Here is a 14,089-nt window from a genome sequence, read left to right as displayed (position 1 = left end):
GGAGGTAGCAACCCCAGGCCTCCCCCGGAAGAGGACAAAGCTGCCTGGCCACAAGGTGGCCATGAGGTGCCAGGGATGGCAGTCCTGGCTCTGCCCCAGCATGAGGCCCATCTGGACACTTGGTGGGAGAGCAGCTGCCCACGGCTAGGCAGGGAGCTGTGTCGTCCTGGGCCCAGAGGACCCAATGCCCCCCACAAGAACAGTCTGCACCCAGAGAGTGCCATGGCTGGTGACAATGGAGACATGCTGGTGACGCTGTCCATGTCCCTAGAGGAAATTCGACCAGACACCCGACCAACCTAAGGCCACACACAGAGACTTTGTGCTTTTAACCAGAGTCAAAAAGCCACCTTTGTGGGAACTAGTGACGCCATGGTGGCTGCACACATCACTGAGGGGCGGGGGAGTGGTGGCCAAAACCAAAGTCAGACAGAAAATGGGGACAGTGCTTCCCATTCCTGTCATGGTTGCAGCTGCCAAAGCCAGAAGGAGAAGAGAGGCCCCGCTGAGGGTGGCCGCCCCATGGTGGAGAGGAGGGGCAGATGTCAGCCAGACGATGGTGTCCCCAAGTACCACAGCACCGCTGCCCCCAGCCACCACTGCCTTCCGAGGCACTGCCCGGTGTCCTCACTGGTCCTCAGGTAGGCGTAGCTCTCAGAAGAGCAGGGTGCCTATGCTGCCTACCTCGCTCGGCTCCTTGATGAAGATCTCAAAGGACTGGGAGATGTTGGTGACTGCCAACAGGATCCCCGACACCCAGGAAGGCAGCCAGGACCGAGAGGCCCCAAGGCACAGGCCTCCAGAGGCCACCGCCATGGGGATGTACCTGGGGGAGGGCAGGTGGTCAGTCCTGGGGCACCACAGAGCCCTCAAGCTGGCCACCAGGCTTGCCTATGACTCAGCCCAGAACCTCAGGAGGCCCCAGCACCTCCCTGAAGCATCATCTACTAACTCCCCTTGCACCCCACTAATGCTACATGACTGAATCCCTGCTATGGGACTGTGACTAGTCCAAACTGAAAGACTGCCGGTTGCAGTGATCCACACCTCTCATCCCAGTAACTCGAATGGCTGAGGCAGGAGGATCACAAGGTGGAGGCCAGCCTCAGCTACTTTACAAAGCCCTAAGCAGCTCAGTGAAACCCTGTCTCTAAATAAAATATAAAAAGGGCTGTGGACGGGAATCAGTGGTCAAGTGACCCTGGGTTTGGTCCTCAGTAAGGTGGCTGGGACTGGGCACGAAACTCAAATGCTTAAGATGTCTCTCGAAATGGCCACTGTCCCTACCAAGGATTGGAAAGCAACCTAGAATTTGCAACTGTGGCTTTTCCCTTGGTTGCTTCTTTCAGGAAAGGTCAAGAAGTGAGAACCCACAGGACAACGTGGGCTGCCACCTGACTTTGTAGACACAGTCCTTCTCACTGTGGTTGCTGCCGAGTGGCAGAGGAAGAGCTAAGAAAATGGCAGAGGGTACCCGGGAGGCCAGGGGCAGCCCTCAATCCAGGACGAGGCAGCTGCAGCGGATGCTCCTCCTGCCCTGGGCACCTGCACCCTGGGGCCTCTCCAACCCTCCTCTCCACCCCAAGGTGACAGCCACACAGGCCACCTGGCCATTGCCCAGCTGCTCTCTGGCCTCCTCTCTGCCATAGCCTTGTCTGCTGGAACTGACCTCCCCACTTCAAACACCACCAGCCCTCTGCGGCTCTCCTGGCCTCTTAGCCACATCCACCATCTGTCTTTTTTCAGTCTTGAGAATTGAAACCAGGGATGCTCCACCCCTGAGCCCCATCCCCAGTCCCTTTTTTGTATTTTATTTAGAGATATGGGTCTCACTGAGTTTCTTAGGGCCTTACTAGGTTGCTAAGGTTTGCCTCCACCTTGCCATCCTCCTGCCTTGGCCTCCAGGCGTGCCACAGAGTCTAGCACTTCCAGTTCACGTCTATCTGGAGCCCCACTCTATGCTCAAAACCTGGGCATATGCCCCTGGATGCCTAGGGCAACATCTCACCAGCATGAGCAGAGGTGAGTCTCCCCTGCTGCCAGTACTATCCCTACAGAGCCCCATGCTGGGTCACCAGGCTGCATGCTCCTGGATCCCTGCTGAGGGTGGCAGGCATCTTTTTCCATGTCTCCCAGTATCCAGCACTTAGCAGGTTCCATGAATATCCAATGACACAGGGACCTTGCCTACCCTGTTATCCAAGAATGAGACTCATGGACACGGGAGACCCCAATACCCACTGGTGTTCGAGGCCCGGGAGCCACATATGCTGACTGGGGGTGCGTACTGCACTCGTTGGTTGAGATCATGCACCATGGATGTCTCCCGGTGGCCCCCGCATCACCATCTGCTTCTCCTTTAGCTGCTTGGCCACCTGCATGATGCCCAAAGCAGAGGATGGGCTTAGAGGTGGGTTCAGAGGGAAAGATCTCAAGCTGCTCTTTCTGCAGCTCTATGTCTTTACACGGACTTTAAAAATGCCCTAAGGGTCAGGGGTGCACCACTGTCATTCCAGCATCTTAAGAGACTGAGGCAGGAGGATCACAAGTTGGAGTCCATCCTCAGCCACTTAGCAAGGCCCTTAGCAGCTCAGTGAGACCCTGTCTCCAGATGAAATCTAACAAGTGCTGGGAGGTGGCTCAGGGATTAAGTGTCCCTGGGCCAACACGGTGCCGTAAAGAGAAGACCAGACAAGGTGTGATTTTCCACTCTAGCTTCAGGTTCTCAGACCTGCTGCTGATGGCTGAGCTCTATCCATCTGTCCTTAATGCTCTGAACTGTCTCACCATGGTGGGTGGCCCATCTGCGTGTCACAAACCACCACTGGACAAAGCAACAAGCCGAGTGACACTTTAAGAATGTTCTCTTTAGAGAGGAGTCCGAGATCTCGACCCAGGTCTTAGAGTAGAAGGTGCAGGAGCCCAGCATGAACACGAGGTACACTACCACATGGACAGGGTCCTCCAACACAGAGCCAAAGGACTCCGGTGGAGACAGGTAGTAACACATGCCACCAACTGGGTAGGCATGGGCGGGGCCTCCAGAAGACATGTCTTGGGAAGAAGGAACAGAAAGTCTGGGACGCTGCGTATACTAAACCTGAGCTTCGAGATGAACCCAGAGCAGATGGAAGACTGTGATTGCAGCCAGGCACAATGACACACACCTGTCACCCCTAAGATCAGGAGCCTGAGGCAGAAGGATGGCAAGTTGGAGGCCAGCCTCGGCAACTTAGAAAGGCCCTAAGCAGCTCAGTGAGACCCTGACTCTAAATAGGGCTGGAACAGGGTTCAGGGGTCAAGGGCCACTGGGTTCTGTCCCTGTTACAAAAAAAAGTCCTGCAAAGAAATTGGGAAACGACACAGGGGAGGAGATCTATGGGTGAGACACTTGCTCAGGAGCAAGACGCACAGATGCTGAGCAGTGCCACTTGCTCTCTGGCCAGGAGAGGCTCCTTGGGAACATCTGATTGACAGACCAGGTACCCAACAGGGTGACAAGCAGGTGTATGCTGAAGCAGGCTGACAGCATCTGGGAGATGATGTAGAGGTGGGGACCAGGGTGGAGAGCAGGACAATTGGGACATGGGAGGTGAAGAAGAGCTCGATGGGGTAGGTGTGGTACTGGCCCTGGTAGCACGCAGTCTTGATGGGCAGGTCCACCCAGCAGCCCCAAGGACAGAGAACAGGGCACCCTTCACTGCCTTGCTGCCCCTTGTGGTCCAGAGACACAAGAGGTGGTACCAGCTCTTGGGAACTGACTTCTGATAGTGCTGTAGAGCACCTGCCCCTTCCCTCACTCATACTGTGCTTGGGGGCACACTCAGAAAAAAAACAAACAGAAAAACTGGTTTCAAAATGTACAAAAGTCCACTCTATGGCCATTCATATCTAAACAGAAAAAAAAATTATACTGAAGCCAGAGACAGTGGCACAGGCCTGTCATCACCATCAACCATCAACTCTGGAGGCTGAGGCAGGAGGACTGCAAATTGGAGGCCAGCCTCAGCAACTCAGCAAGACTGTCTCTAAATAAAATATAAAAAGGGCTGGGGACAGGGCTCAGGGGTGAAGTGCCCCTGGGTTCCATCCCTGTCACCAAAAAATAAAGAACAAGAAATGCAGACTTCCTGTGCTCACGCTGAACACACCTGGAAATGGATGACCACAGCAAAGACAAAGATGGAGGTGATGAGGTTCCTGAGGTCAGGGAGATTCTGGCGGTAGAAAGCCTCTCCAAGGGCTCGGACTTTGTCTGTGCACATGGCCCAGAGATGGAACAGTGTAAAGATGGCACCCTCCAATTCCATGCCTGTTGGCAGAGGAGGACACAAACGTGAAGGGAAGAACAAGGGGCTGAACTCCGCTGGGTCTTAGGCCTCCTCCTAGCCAAAGCAGAGGCAGGAGAACAGAATCATCCAGGAGACTCAGCCAGGAGACTCACGGCACCCACAGTCATGGGGTCATGGTCTGGAATTTTTTGGCACCAGGTGTGGAACCCAGGGACCCTCGGCCACTGAACCCCAGCCTATTTGTATTTCATTCACAGACAGCATCTTGCTGAGTTCCTGAGGCCTTGTTGTTGCTGACGCTGGCCTCCAAGTTGAGATCCTCCTGCCTAAGCCTCAGCAATAGGCAGAAAGGGGCCTGGCCTGAGGAACAGGCAACAGACCAGCCAGGGACACTGCAGCACAGGGCGCCAAGGTCCGGGCACTTCAGAAATGGCCTGAGCCTGACTTTTGGATAAAAGCTCAGTGGGAAAAACTGTCACCATGGCCCCTGCTGTCAGGTCGGTACTTCCCTTGATGTAGAGTCTGTGGGCAGAGTGGCTAATGGCTGGGGACTCAGATGTCCCAGTCTCTCCCTGGGACAGCATTTTCCTGTCACCCCAGAGTTGGGACAGGAGGACTCTCATCACCTTCTAGATGGCCACTCAGATGGGCCATCTGTCCTGAAGACCACATGAACGGGATGTCTGTGACAGAAATATTTTCCTAGCTTTCCCTGGCCCCTGGCATCCCCATGGTGGTCTTCTGACAGCCCCTCTCCCTACTGCCTCTGGCTGTGTGGGACAACCACTGATGTCCCTGTGGTTGAGAATCTGGAGACATAAAAGCTTGAGCATTTTGTAAAGGAGGAAGTTCTGCAATCCCAGGGAGAGAAGACAGGGACTTGTCCTGGATCCTCTTGCCACCAGTGACCTCTCTGAACTTCCCTCACTTGCTCCGCTGAGCCAGGTGCTAACCCTCAGACACACCAGCTCATCTCTGCCCCAGGCCTTTGCACCTGCCAGGTTCTCTAGATGGACCTGTAACACTCTTCCCCAGTCATCCCATCTTCCTTCCCTGCTCTAATCTGACCAGGGGCCCTGGGATGACACTGATCCTCACATGTCTTATGTTATAACCCTTTGTATTCTTAGCACCCACAGAAGCGCCTGGTTCTTAACAGCACCTGCCTCACAAGTGTCTGGAATGAAAGCTGGGTGACAGCAATGGCAGAGTGAGGGCCTTAGGAGCTTTTTGAATGTTTCATGTGGTAATTTTTTGCAAGTCACTACCCGCTGATCTGTGGGAACTGGGTTGTTTCATGTGCTAGTGTCTCCCAAGCACAAGAGCCATGTCCTGTCAGTATTGTCCACTTCCCTCCCAGCCTGGACTGTCCTCCACCTCATGGAAGAGGTGGAGGACATGTTGCAAGCTGAGCTGTGGTGGAACTCCTGGTAACAGGTGGCCCTTACAGCTTCAAGCTACCTGTGTCTGCTCCACCCTCTTCTTGCCCGTCCTGGGGGTGTCCCCATAGCTCCACCATTTTGGCTCCTTACAGCACCACTCAAATCCCCCCAGGTAGTGCCTCTGCCCCAGTCAGTTTCAAGAGTTGGCCAAGGGCAGCCACCTCCATGTCTCGGTTGTCTGTGGCCTTCATCTCTCACTAAGTCCTAAGGCCCTCACTCTGATGTCACACTGGCTGGCTCAGGCTGGATGGCTGTGCCACTTCCCCAGCCATTTTCTCAGCCTGTCTCCCAGGGACAGCAAACCATTCCTTTCAAAACTGTCCCCTCACTCACCATCCTGCTCCAGAGCAAAGTGATCCTCTGACTGGCTGACACAGCCCATGCCTTCGCTGACTGGCCCCCAGTGGCCACCACGGCTCCCAATCCTTTCAAAACAGGCACCCGCAAAGCCAGAAGATCTTGGAAGACACCCCGACTCCTACCCAGCTGGGTATCCATGGCTGGGGCCCAGCTGATTTGCACCCCCAGATACTGAATTCACCTTAGATTTTCTGAAATTCAAGGAAGAGTCAGGTGTCACTTTTCCTACTCTTCTGTAAGTGTCCCTGACCCTCCTTCCCAAGGTCCAGTCTTTCCCATGGGATCCCTCAGGCACCCTTCAGGGACCCGTCTGCAGTTTCCTCAATTTGATGACGTGGCACTGGAGGCCAAGAACCAGCTCCACAGTCAATTCCAAGAAAACACTAAAATGCACACAAATATTTTCCATTAGAGACTTCCCAGCAAATAACAGATTCAGGTTCAGAGGCCAAAAGAAAAAGAAAAAAAAGACAATTTCCCTCTCCTAAGAAGTCTCACATGTTTTGCAATTTTTATTTAATTAAGATTCGTAAGCCAGGTGTCCTGGTACATGCATGTAATCCCAGTGGATCTGGAGACTAAGGCAGGAGGATTGCAAATTGGAGACTAACCTCAGTCAAATTGGGGCTCTAAGCAACTCAGTGAGACCCTGTCTCAGAATAAAATAAAAAAAAGGGTCAAGGACAGGGCTCAGGGGTTAACTGTCCCTGAGTTAAATCCCAAGTGCCTTCCACCCCAAATTGGCAATACTGCAGATTGAACCCAGGAACAGTCATTCTACCCATGACTGTTTTGAGACAGGGTCTCATTTATTTGCCAAGTCTGTCCATGAACTTGTAATCATTGAACTAACTGCTCCTTGCCTGAACAAGTGTTTTGGTGTAGCAATTTCATTTTTAGAATCTTATTCACTAAGAATGATTGCTAAAATATGTGCAGATGATTGTCTGAGGATATTTACTTAAATGCTACCTGTGACTGAGAAAGGACTGAAATGTCCATCAGAAGACAATTGGCTAAAATCAACACTCCTTTATCCTTGCAGTGCAGGTTCCTGCTAAGAAATATGAGGCAGGATTACTCTGTGGCATGTTAACTGTCCTTAAAATATTCTTAAAAGAGGTGAAAGTTTAGATATCATTTTGAATGTAAGTATTATTTTTATTGTTATTGTTGTTGTTGTTGTTGTTGTTATTATTATTATTATTATTATTATTATTATTTGGTACTAGGAATTTAACCCAGGACAATTTAACCTCTGATCCCTTTCCCCAGGCCTTTTTATATTTTATTTAGAATCTCACTGAGTTGCTTAGGACCTCACTACGTTGCTGAGGCTGGCCTCCAACTTGTGATCCTCCTGCCTCAGCTTCCTGAGCTGCTGGGATGATTGGCTTGAGCCTCTCCACTCAGCTATATTTCTAAAACTTTGCACACTGAAAATTCAGAAGCAATGTTTCTGAAACAGACATTTTTCCCCAGAGGAATACTCTGCATGCATGAGGCACCTGCAGAGGTGCCCCCACGGGAGGCAGGGCCCTTACCTTGGTCAGTGTTGATGGTGGTGGGGTTGAAGGCCTTCCCCAGGATGTTTTCACAGATGTTGCTTGAAATGGAGAGGGAGAAGCCAGAGCCCACATCATGCCCTTTCTAAAGAAGCTCATCTGAAAGGAGGACAAGCAAGCCCACCACAAAGAACTGAAGAATTCAAATAAATAAATTAATAAAAGTGGACTCTGCATTACTGGCCCCAGGGCCCTGGTTCCTTGTATCTTCAATGACTGGGCTCTCTGCCATGAAGGCCAAATAAGAGATCTTTCTCAATCTGCCTCACAGGTATTCAGAAGCCAAAGCCTGAGTCCTTCAATTCTCTATTTTTTTGTAAATCTATTTTTTAGTTGGAGGTGGACACAACATTTTTATTTTATTTTTATGGGTGCTGAGGATACAGCCCAAGGCCTCATGCATGCCAGGTGAGCCTCTACCACTGAGCCCTAGCCTCAGCCCCTACAATTTTTGATTGTTTCTTACTTGTTTTGGGGTTTGCAGGTGGACAGCTTGCCTTTATTGTTTTCAATATTTCTCATTGTAGATGGACACAGTGTCTTTATTTGATTGATTTCTTTTTGGGTGATGCCCAGCCTCCAACCCGGGGCCTCACCCTGCTCAGGCCAGTGCTTAGCCCTGAGCCCAGTCCTGAGCCTAGCCTGGCCCCAGCCCTGGGTGAGTACTGATGAGGAGGAAGAGGGACAGCAGAGTCAATCAGGAAGCGGGGTGCGAGAGGGGGTTCACCTGAGTGGTGATCAGCAGGCAAATCCCAGCACCCATCTCTGAGGGGTCCCTGTCCATTCCCGTCATCACATCCATGATGGACTGTCAGATGGTGACGATCATTCCGAACACTAGAATCCCAAGAAAACCCTGAGCAGAGTGTGGCAGGAACACTGATGACAAATACTGACACTGCCCCCCAGGGACCTTGGTGAGGAGTGTCCAACTGTCACACATCAAAGCGCATGAGAACTCAGAGTTTTTCTAGTGAAAGCACCTTTGGACTTTTTTGTTGCTTTAGGGATTGAACCCAGGGCCTTGCGGATGGTAGGCAAGTGCTCTACTACACCTCAGCCCAGTTATCCTAAATTCTTTTTTTAAAAAATGATCTTGAATTTTTAAGATGGAAAAACATTTTAAAAAATTGTCAAGGGTAAGGAGAAAACTTCTGGGGCTGTAGCTCAGTGGTAGATGCACTGAGTTCCATTTCCTGGTCTGTAAAAAATTAATACTAAAAACAAAGAGAGAAAGAGAAAAACACCAAATATGGGCTTTAGAAAAATAATGCAATTTTTTTTTTTGGTTTGTTTCTTTTGCTTTTGGTACCGGGGATGGAACTCAGGGGCACTCACCCACTGAGCCCCATCCCCAGCCCTATTTTGTGTTTTATTTAGAGACAGGGTCTCACTGAGCTGCTTAGCGCCTCGCTGTTGCTGAGGCTGGCTTTGAACTTACAATCTTCCTGAATCAGTCTCCTGAGCTGCTGGGATTAGAGCCGTCACCACTGCCCTAAGCCAAGTATATGTTAAAATGTCCAAAATAAAAATTAGAAAAAGAAAACCACTTATTAGTGCTTTAGAAAATAATGCATTAATTTAAGGCATTGAATAATAAATGCATTACTTAATATTTAATAATGCATTACTTAATTCATTAATGATTAATGCATTAATACATAAATATATTTTACAATCTTGATTTGTGTCTGAAACTCACAAATTTAAGTTAGAAGGATTTCTCACTCAATTATTTAACCTTCTAACTTAAGATCTCTAAGGCATGCTGTATGGAAGATGGTAGAGTAGAAAAATGTAAATATTGTTTTCTAAATAATACATTCCAATTAACAGAGGCTAGGCTTGTCTGACTCTGAGGCTGGCCCCCATTATTGAGTCTGCCTATCATTTGATATGGCCTATACTGAGACTGCAGAAGTATTATCTAAATTTCTTCCATATCACAAAACTAATCAATAGCAGAGCTGGACTGAGAGGATCACCTTTCTGCTCATTAAATCCTTTTAAGTACAGAAGAAAAATAGCACTTGCTAAATAACTACCATGCACTAGGCACTATGAGAGTGATTATTCAATTTAATCCTCTTCTTTTTTTAGTACTGAGGACTGAGCGGAAGTGCTTCACCCCAAGACCCATCCCCAGCCATTTTTTAATTTTATTTAGAGACAGGGTCTCACTAATTTGCTTAGGGCCTCGCTAAGTTGCTGAGGCTGGCCTCCAACTGGAAATCCTCCTGCCTCAGCCTCTAGAGCTTCTGCAATTACAGGCATACTCCACAGCACCTGGCTTTGATTTAATTTTTATGTCAGCTCTGAAGTAGATGTCACCTCCTTCGTGAGGTTCAGAAATCACGGCTGGTGAAGGGTTGCCCTCCATGTCCTGATCCTTCAAGTCCATCCTCTGGGCATTCCTGCCTTCCCCTTCCCTTCCTGGCCTTCCCCCATACCCAGCACCTCCCAGAAGTGCTCTCTCACTAACAGGCCATGGAGCATCTACACTGTCAGCAGGCCAAGCACACAGGCCAAACTGGGCTGTTTTAATGCCCACAATTTTAGAGCCAATTCAAATTCTCAACTAGACACCAGAACTGTACCCATTATCTTTCTTACACTTCTGGGCTCTTTTGAAGAGGGCTTGGTCTTTTGGGGTGTCACCCATTTCAATCATCTTGGCTGACACATGATGAGGCCCAAGGTGACCATTGCAGAGATACCCAGCTCCTTGAGTTTGCCTAAGGAAAGGGGCAGCCACAAAGCCCCTGTGAGCTCAGGAAAGCAAGACATCGTTTAATAAAATGAACCTACAGAATTGCATGTGACCCCTTCTCCACATTGGATGGGCTTCAGGATGCTGGCAGCAATTATAGAATAACTCCCCAAAACCAAATATTAGAACAAACTGAGTTGAGCCTGCCAGACCCCATGTCATTCTGTTTGGAAATTCACATACCCCTCAACAGCCTGCTGCATTCTCATCCCCATGGACAGATCCATTCTGGCTGGACAGAGGTCAGAGAGGCCCATCCTTCATCAGTTCATAAAACTAGAGAACATACCAATCATTTCCTGAGTCTGCATACGGGGCTGGCACAATTGGATCTAGTGGAGAATCAACCTTCCCTTTCCATCATGTTCAGATGAGCTCTGATTCTGAGTGTCTGGAACCTCATTGGAACCCCATTTTTAAACTGTGTCCATCAAATGCACCATCAACATACACAAGAAAATCATTTCCAGACCCACAGCTGACTTGCTAGAGTCATCCCTCCACTTTCACTCATGGTTTTTATCCATATATTTCACCTGTAGATATGAAAAAGATGCAGCTGCAAAACCACTGGAAAGTTTTTGAGAATGTTCTAGGTGGACTCGCCATCTCATTTCAGAGATTTCAAACACTCTAGTTTTTTCAAGTTTTCAGAAATTTTCAAGCAGAGACTTATCTTACTCTTCCAGGTTTTGTATTGCATTCAAATCCAACTCCAAAGAAGATGATGTTTCCCAGGCTGAATACACCATTGATTAAGCTGTTCGAGGTGGCACATGAAGACTTTCCAGGCCATGCAGCTGCCCATTCTCTGAGCTTCACAGTAAGTCTGTCATTCAACTAAATGGTTCAGGTCCAGCAGAGAAGAGGCAGAGTGAATCTGAGCCTCCCTCTGTTGGAGGCCAGAATCCCACACATCCAGTAGAAAGGGTCTGCAGAATCTGAGGCCATAATACCAAACAGAAGATCTGAAAACAAGCAGAAACCAAAGGAGTGGCACGTGTGTCCCCTCTCTCTCCCCTGCCCCAATGCCAGCACAGGAGATTGGATTGACCTGATAGCAGATTAAGAAGATGAAGAAGGGGATGGCCATCCACAGTACCTTCTCCTTCAACTGGATGGAGAAGACATGAAGTTTCGCAGTAAGTCAATAAAAATGATCCCAAAGACCCTTTCCTCTGATCACCAAGGAAGGCCAAGGAGGGCTTGGGCCACAGCTCCATGGGGAAGCACATGCCTAGCATGCATGATGCTCTGGGTTCAGTCTCCAGCAGACAACCTTCCCCCAAAAAGAGAAGAAGCCAAACCATGCACCAAGCAGAGTCCTAAAAGGTGAGTCTCATGCTTTCTATGTACAAAGCCAATGCAAAGATGTCTGTAGGTGTCACGTCTAGGAATCCTCATTATATAGCAACATGATCTTCCTACTGCTTAAGTGAGTTCAATGGCAAAGGTGTACTTTTAACCATTGACATGAACAGTTTAGATCCTCAAGGTGAGGCAAGAGGAAGGTGAGTTCAAAGCCAGCCTCAGCAAAAGTGAGGCACTGAGCCACTCTATGGGAACCTGTCTCTCCATAAAAAACAAACTAGGGCTGGAGACATCTCTCAGTGAGTGGTTGCTTCTGAGTTCAATCCTAGGGATGGATTAAAAATAAATAAATAAATAAATAGATTCTTTATGTTGTTGATATTTTTTAAAATAATATTTTAGTCTTTATTTTATATACCTCTTCTCTGATGTTTAGTATTTTTTCTTCTACTAGTATTGGGTCTGGCATGTTCTTGATTTTCTACCTCCTTGAAGGGGAAGTCTTGGTTGTTTTCTTTTTGATGTAGGTATGTACTGATTTAATCTTTTTAAAATTGCCTCTGCTCTATGCTATAGGGTTTTTTATTTTGTGTTTCTATCATTATTTTTCTCAAGAATTTTTAAAAATTTTCATTCTATTTATTCATTGGCTCTTGGCTATTTGAGAGCTTGTTGTTACATTTGCAGACATGCAGGATGTTTCTAAAGTTCCTCCTGTTGTAAGTTTACAGTTTTATTACATTGTATTCAGAAAAAAAGTTTTTTCAAATGATTTTTAGCTTCTAAAATTTGTTAAGGTTTGTTTTATGGCTTAATCGATTGTCTGTTCTGGAGAATGTTGTTGGTAATGTTGCAAAGAATTTGTCTTCCTTTGTTTTATGTTGGAAAGTTCTGTTAAGTCTATTTGCTCTGCAGTGTACTTTGAATCCTGTGTAAAGAAAGATGAAGAGACAGAAGCAAGGTGCAGAGGCAGAATGACAGGATGGTAGAAAGTCTCCTTGTCCAAGCTGCTAGCTTTACTTATATTAGTAGGTCACATTAGGGCACTGACATCAGTAGTACTCTATTATTCATTGTGCCATTAAGCTACAGATTTAACAACATTATGCAGCTTCTTCGATAGTTACCTACTAAGGTTGCAATGTGCAATGTTAGGAGATTTGTGTGGCTCTCAAGTAAATCCATTGTTTCAAGTTTCTATTACGTGCACAGCTTCAGGTGCAGCAGAGCTTGGCAAAACACTGTGGTTGTCTAAAAAGAGAGTCCCCCCACCAGGAGCAAAGTGCCTAAGGTCAAGGTCGAGCCTGATAACATTCTAGCAAAGAGCTTCCTCATGCAAGGCATTGCCACAATAGCTAGGTATTGCACATGTATTAGTTATCTTGCTGGTTTCTGAAAGAAACTGCAGAATATTCCTAACGTAGGAAACAGGGTGTCTGTTACCTCCTGGGAGTTTGCTCACCAGAGGAATGCTGTCCGTATATTTCTATGGTCAAAACACTTACAATCCTGTGTCTCTTTTTTTTTTTTTTTAAGAGAGAGTGAGAGAGGGGAGAGAGAGAGAGAGAGAGAGAGAGAGAGAGAGAGAGAGAGAGAGAGAGAGAGAATTTTTAATATTTATTTTTTAGTTATCGGCGGATACAACATCTTTGTTTGTATGTGGTGCTGAGGATCAAACCCAGGCCGCACGCATGCCAGGCGAGTGCACTACTGCTTGAGCCACATCCCCAGCCTCTGTGTCTCTTTTTTAATGTTTTTGGATGAAAGATCTATCCATTTTTCAAACTCTGTTATTAGAAGTCCTCTATTAATATACATTGAAGTCTCTTTCTCCCTTTAGATGAAGTAGTGTCTGTCTTATGTCTATGTGTTATAGTATTATCTGATTTTATATTTATACTTAGGATAGTTTCTTGCTTAATTAAAGTCATTTGTCTTTATATAATGACTTTAGTCTACTTTTACTTTTGGTATTAAGGTCTAATTTTTTGTGATATAAGAAATGCTACTTCTAGTTTTTATTTCCATTTTCTTGAGATATCTTTCTATTATTCTTCACTTTTATCATATGTGTTTTTAGAAGTGAAATGAGATTCTTCTAGGCAAAATATAGATTTTTTTGTTCTATGTATTATAGAACTTTATGTTTTTTTTTACTGGAAAATTTACCCCATTAAGGGGGTTCTTGACAAGTGAATATATACTAGTGCCATTTTGGTTATTGTTAACTACTTGTGCTGTGTGACAATTCTTCCTCTCTTACTGTCTTCTATTTTTGTTATCTTGTAATATATAGATTTGTACCACAACTCTTTGAGAGTTGAAAATTAAATGAATATGTAAATCTAA

General features: G+C 47.1%; 1 pseudogene; it reads right to left on the bottom strand.

Annotated features, from left to right (window-relative positions):
• Positions 1-654: 654 nt before the first annotated feature.
• Positions 655-11,543, bottom strand: LOC143385834 (protein transport protein Sec61 subunit alpha-like; annotated as a pseudogene).
• Between the last annotated feature and the right edge of the window lie 2,546 nt (positions 11,544-14,089).

Source organism: Callospermophilus lateralis (assembly GCF_048772815.1).
Source record: "Callospermophilus lateralis isolate mCalLat2 chromosome 11 unlocalized genomic scaffold, mCalLat2.hap1 SUPER_11_unloc_3, whole genome shotgun sequence".
NCBI lineage: Eukaryota > Metazoa > Chordata > Mammalia > Rodentia > Sciuridae > Callospermophilus > Callospermophilus lateralis.
The sequence above is the reverse complement of the archived record's forward strand: the minus strand, read 5'-3'. Positions and strand labels throughout refer to the sequence as shown.